We start from the raw sequence: 6,622 nt of genomic DNA, 5'->3' as shown, positions 1-6,622 counted from the left end.
GATGGGCAAGCTACTTGAAACATTTTTAGGTTAAAGTTACAGAAATGCTGTACAAGGGAAGAATCCATATACACCTCTGACTGTATGTATAGTGATTTGGCTTACTCTAATTCCTTTATTCACAGTTGTTCATTGATCAAGATTACCGTAACATCTATATATATTGATTATACATGCACTGATTATTTCTGTTACAACTAAAACGTGGTGTAAGCAGTTTAGAATGTGAATGGAGGATAAAGGGAGTATTTACAGGGGGCTGAAGAATGGGCAAGCCATAGAACAGATCATAAAAGTTGCAAGGAAAGGAAATGTGAAGAAAGGGGGTCTGCTGGAAAGATGGGGAAAAAAAAATCTACCAGAGTGAATGGAAAGATCATAGGTTGCTCAGAAAGAAATAACAGGGATACAAAGATCCTCAAAAAAAGCAGCCTGTGGTTTTTAAGTGTAAGACTGCTGGAATTTGCAAAAGATGTTATGATGTTATTAGGTTCTTGAAGAAAATTCAGGATAAAATTGTAACATAGAAATACCTGAAGGGCTAATACAGGGAAGATGGAGTAGATTTGTTCTTCGTAGCTCTTGAGGATAGAACAAGAACTAATGGGTAGAAGCTGTACAGAGGGGGATCCAAGCAAGGAGGAATTTTGTGACTGTGAGAGCTATGAAGCCATGCTTCCTGGAGTTATTTCTGCTCCATTCCTGGAAGTCTTCAGACAAAGGTTGGATGGGGGTTGGACTAGAAGACCTCCAAGGTCCCTTCTAAGCCAATGATTCTATGAACTATATATAAGCTAGAGCTGGATGAGTCCCAGAGAGGGAGCTAAGTTGAATAGCACTGGGAAGTTTTTGACTGTGTGGGCGCACCACCAAAGTTCTGATGTTTGAGGCTGAAGGGATTTATATAATATCCAAGAGGGAGGAGGGATTGTAAGATTAATTATCTGTTGAAGAGAAGGTTGGGAGTCATTATATTTCATAACTTTAGTTCCCTCCCTCCCTCCCTTCCTTCCTTCCTTCTTTCTCTTGCTCTTTCCCTTCCCTTCCCTCCCTTCTTCCTTCTTCCTTCTTTAGATTTGTCTTTTACTTTTTGTAAAATTCTCCATCAATATAATTTAAATTCAAAGTTCTGATGTTTGAAGAATCCACCATTTTCTAAGCAAAGGCCACCTTTGCCACAAGGAACATTACCGATCTCTTCCATAAAACTGATTTATATTAAACTACAGTGTTGAACTACAGTGTTGAGCTTTTCTATACCCCACTCCAAGAATTCTGCTGGGCAGGACTGAACACCCTACTCAACACCATGGAGTAAGGTCAGTTGAACTTAAATGCGTCTGAACATTGTCCATAACAGTTCTGTTTGCAACGGAGGAGAAAACCTAAACAGCAACAAATGTGTGTGTGCGCGCCTAAATTCCTTATTTGTGGGAAGTTCACCAGACTTTGCAGTGACTTTTTAACTTCAAAACAGCCCTATGTTCTTGTTTGTAACACAAGACCTCCCACCATCACCATATTTATGTATAAATACATATAAAAAGGTGGGATAAAAATCTAATCATCATCCCCCAACTTTGTTTCTCCCCCAACTTCTATTTACAGTGATTACCATGCCACATTGTGTTGCCAGGAGATCACTGTAAACAGAAGAAAGATTTTAAAAAAGGAACAAAAATGGCAAAATAAAGTGCAGTAAGGTAAACCAAGTCCTCATTGCTTTACCATCAGAATTCTTTTACTCCTTTTGAAAGAGAGAGCAAAATAGAAACCCTTTTTCCAGTTCTCTTTAATGTTGTTGCTGTTTGCAGAAGGAAGGTCTTTGTTTTCAAAACTAAATGGAGCCTAATTTAGGATTTACATTGTAGTGGTGTGTGTGTGTGTGTGTTTCCCTGTTCAAAATTGATTGATTGATTGATTGAATCTGTATGGCTGCCCATCTCACAAAAAGTGGTGTACAATGATCTGATAAAAGACACATATATGAAATAATCAGTATAAAAATATAAGAATCAATATTAAAAGATAATTAATGTAGAAACAAAATATATAGACCCTAGGCAAAAGGAGAATAAGAATAACCACCTCAGCAATGGAGTCATCTAAGCATGTCTCCAATTCCATGACAGCTCCAGACCTGGTCTTGAGGGACTTCCAGAATGTCAAAATGGCAGAAAACTGCATCACAATTTTGACAATAGTTCTCTAACTGGGTTCTGAGGAATCTGCATGGAGCTGTCATTCTTTCTCTTGAAAATGTTGGCATTCCTCCAGCTTTCCATCCCTGGACACTTACTTAAGCCAGAATTAACTTCCACATCTGAACGTTATAAAAAGGGAAACACAGATAGAAACCCCCTGCCTTCTCTGTCAAACAGCTGTCAAGAATGAAACATTGTGTGCCCGCCACCCCATCGCTGTAATGCAGAATTGCACTAATATTTTTCATGGACTTTGTTAGCCAAGCAGCAAATCCAGGAACTCTGTCAGCCTGTTTAGCGTGCATGGGACAGAAGGAGCAGGGCACCCACCAAAATATATTATCCAGGGTGGGGTGGCTGATGGGGAAACACGACAGAAAAAAGGAAGGAAGTCTGGAAAGCCAAAAGAAGAACATGGAAAAAGGAAGGGAGGAAAAGAGGGACGTGGTGGGATGGAAAGTGACAGGCAAGATGGGGAATAAAAGAACGCGATGGGGAGGGCAGGAAGAAATAAAGGACAGGCTGTAAAATTAGGAGAGCAAAACTTCTCCAAAGGTTTGGTTTTGGTAACACTTTTGTTAAAAGCTATAGTTTCAAGGTCACCATCTTGGAAAGAGTCCTTATGAAGAGCTGTTCATTGTTGTGAATATATACAATGTTATTATGCATACTTTTATTGTGTGCCATCCGGTTGGTGTCAACTCTTAGCAACCACATAGATAGATTTTCTCTGTTATGATGGGTCCCCAACCTGGTCCTTCAGCTCTTCCAACAGTGCCCCCATCATTACTGTAACTGAGTCCATCCACCTTGCTGCTGGTCATCCTCTTCTTCTCTTTCCTTCTACCTTTCCCAGCATCGGAGCCTTCTTGAGAGAGAGGTAGGTCTTCACACTGATCGATCGATTATGTGCCATCAAGTCATTTTTGACTCCTAGTGACCACACAGATGAATTTTCTCCATGATGATCTGTCCCCAACTTGTTCTTTCAGGTCTTCCAACTTTGTACCCATTGCCACTGTAACTAAATCCATCCACCTGCTACTGGTCCTCCTCTTCTCCTCTTTCCTTCCACCTTTCCCAGCATTAGAGTCTTTTCCGGAGAGCTGCGTCAGGTGCTAAGGAGTGTGGGTGTGCAGGAGTGTGGGCAGGTTGGCGGGGGATCCAGGCGGGGGCTACAGAGCTGCAAATAGGGTCCCAGAGGAGAGGTAGCAAGTGCCAGAAAGGTTGTGTAGACTCTGTCAGTTGGGTTTGCGTGATACACACCTCTGAAACAGTGATGGAATTCATCATTGATGCATCAGCCTAACTTTCCACACCAAGCCATAATACTGTATGTTTCTTTGGGCGTTGCGTATCAAGCAAGAACAGCAATGACGTTTTGTGAACTGGGTGATAGCACATTTGTTTGATGAACTCAGCCTAGTCACATGCTTATTCAGACAATAACAGAGCTGATTGATTATGTGCCATCCAGTCATTGTCAACTCTGAGAAACCACCTAGATAGATTTTCTCCATGATGATCTGTCCCCAACCTGGTCCTTCAGGTCTTTCAACGGGCATCCATCGCCACTGTAAATCCATCCTTCCACCTTCTGCTGGTCCTCCTCTTCTTCTTTTTCCTTCCACCTTTCCCAGCATTAGAGTCTTTTCTGGGGAGCTGGTCTTCCCATTGATTCACTGATTGATTGATTGATTATGTGCCATCAAGTCAGTGTCGATTCTTAACAACCACATGGATAGATTTTCTCCAGGAGGATCCGTCCCCATCCACCTTGCTGCTGGTCATCCTCTTCTCCTCTTTCCTTCCACCTTTCCCAGCATTAGAGCCTTCTCCAGAGAGGTAGGTCTTTGCACTGATTAATTGATTATGTGCCATTAAGTCATTTTCAACTCCTAGTGACCACATAGATAGATTTTCTCCATGATGACCTGTCCCTAACCTGGTCCTTCAAGTCCTCCAAAGGTGCCTTCATTGCTATTATAATTGAGTCCCTCCCCCTTGCTGCTGGTCCTCCTCTTCTTCTCTTTCCTTCCACCTTTCCCAGCATTAGAGCCTTTTCCTGAAAGCTGGGTCTTTGCATAATGTGTCCAAAGCAGGATGATATACAGCATATACCTTCTTCTTGTGCTGATTTCTACAGCACAGTGATATCTAGGGCTGTCTGTTTCTACTTTAGCAAAAGAGGACATTTAGGGAGAGGTTAATTAAGGGTTGTCCTCAGGGAGGGACTCACAAAAGTCAAGATGGCAGCCACAACCATGGCCTGACTTCTTTTTATGTCCTGAATTTTTTGACCCCCCCCCCGGACCCCCCTGCTTAACCACAAGCGTTTCTTTCAAGATGGAGGTAGGCTACCTGCAGACCACATCTAGTCCATCCAGAGCCCTCCCTCATCACAGTATGAAATATGGCAATAAGAATCAATTTCCTGCACTGGAATCTTTTTGCTGTTGTTGCAAAAATAAAGGACAAAGTAGGGGGTTCAAAAGTTATTTTACCCTTAGACTCCCCACTTTCTCAAAATTTTACAACGTCCCTGCAAGATGAGGCTAACCCGTGAAGTCACGTGTAGCTCCAAGTGTCTCTTATGGACCCATTGTTGCCCTTTTCGAAGTGTTTTGTCATTGCCTTCTTCTGGATGCTTGTTCGAATTCTGAGTCTAACTGCAGTCCTAGAATTTCCTAGTGGTTTTCCATCCAAGGGCTAACAAGGTCTGACCCTGCTTAGCTTTTTTTGAGACCCACCCAGCGTTGCTGCGGGGTGCCATTGGCTGGGACACAGCCCCTCTCGTGTTGCCAAAGCATCTTTTTTGGAAAAAAAAATCAGAAAGATAAAAATATCAACCTAGTCAAAACGTGGGCCCTGATCACAAAATTTGCCTGTCTCGGCTCAAAGGCTGTCTTTAGCTGCAACGTGCAACATTGGACGGCATTAAAACCCTTCTGCCAGAGGGGCAAAATCCCTATATGAGTCCTGTAGGTAATGGGGGACGCCAATCAATTACGACTCCAAGCAGCTTTCATTTTGCATAGAAGATGGATAGCTTTCTCATCAAACATATGTACTCAGACGTAAACAGCCGACGCAAAACAAATCTCAGCTAGGCGGCTCTCATTCAGTATCCAGCATAGTAAATTGAGTGTTTTACTTAAATGTCTTTTTATAAATACAAATGCCTCCTTTCTCCCCCTCCTTCCCTCCCACTCCCTCTCTTCTTTTCCCAAGGACGTTGTCAAGGTCACTGAAGACCCTGGTGCTCCATACGGTGTATTAGGCCTAGAAATCCATTTTGATGGGCTATTGTTGCTCCTATCCTCCTGTGCCTCCAACTTCATTTTCACTTCAATTTTATCAACCTTCCGCCGGAGACTGAGAGAGATAGGGAACAAGCACTGACATGAATTAGCCTTAAGATTGACTGATAGGGCCTAGCCCAGGGAATTCTGGGTAGAAAGTTCTCCAGGCTCTTGTATTCTCACCCTTCTTCTTCTCTCTCTCTCTTTCAAAAAATCCACTCCAACCTGTCTCTGTCACTGTCATGTCATGGACTATGCCAATCCAGCCCGGAATGATGGACAAGGCAAGTTGGCTTCTGATGGGATAATTTCCCAAAGCCAACTTCCAAATCTATTGTATATGACAGTTGGCAGCTAAGTTAGTGGAGAAGTTGGCAGTCAGCACGAGGTCTGGGATGTCTTTCGAGCGAAGGAAATGATGAGGTTGCTAATGGTCAGAGCATTGCTGTTTAGGCTTTAAATGGGCTTTTTCCTTAACTCGAGAATTTTTTCTGGTACTGCTGGATGCGAACTGGGGTTCTAGGAATAGGTACTTGATAGGGGACAATCCACAGCTTGGAGACCCCCTCATCTACTGGTGTCTTGCCAAGGAGCAGCATTGTGACTTTTCTCCGTACAAGGAGTGGTTTGTAACCTATCATTGGGGCAACCCAGCCCCACATTTTATGACATAGTTGTGCAAGGGGACTTACAAGTGGAAGATGCTACACAATGTTGCCACAGGGAGAACTCTGGTTCTAACCAGCCAGCCATGCCATCTTCTGAAATACATTATTCTAGCTCCACTGGTTTTTCCTAGAACACTTAGCCAGATCTACTTTGGCTATCAGGCATGTTTTGCCTCCTTGCTTTATCTTTGCATCTGGCTCATCCTTAAGGAGGAGGAGGAGGAGGAAGATGATGATGATGATGATGATGATGCCAGGATGAGGAACAACAGGCTTCAGCTGAACCCTGGCAAGACTGAATGGCTCTGAGTTTTTGTGTCTTCTGGATCTGGTACTTTACCATCTTTGGTACTGAACGGGGTGGCACTACCCCAGACAGACCCAGTGAGCAATCTGGGGGTCCTTCTCCTGTTCGAGAAGCAGGTAGCAGTTGTAGCTAGGAGGGCCT

This window comes from Candoia aspera, chromosome 1, assembly GCF_035149785.1.
Source record: "Candoia aspera isolate rCanAsp1 chromosome 1, rCanAsp1.hap2, whole genome shotgun sequence".
In the NCBI taxonomy this organism is placed as follows: Eukaryota; Metazoa; Chordata; class Lepidosauria; order Squamata; family Boidae; genus Candoia; species Candoia aspera.
This window is presented reverse-complemented; position numbering follows the sequence as displayed.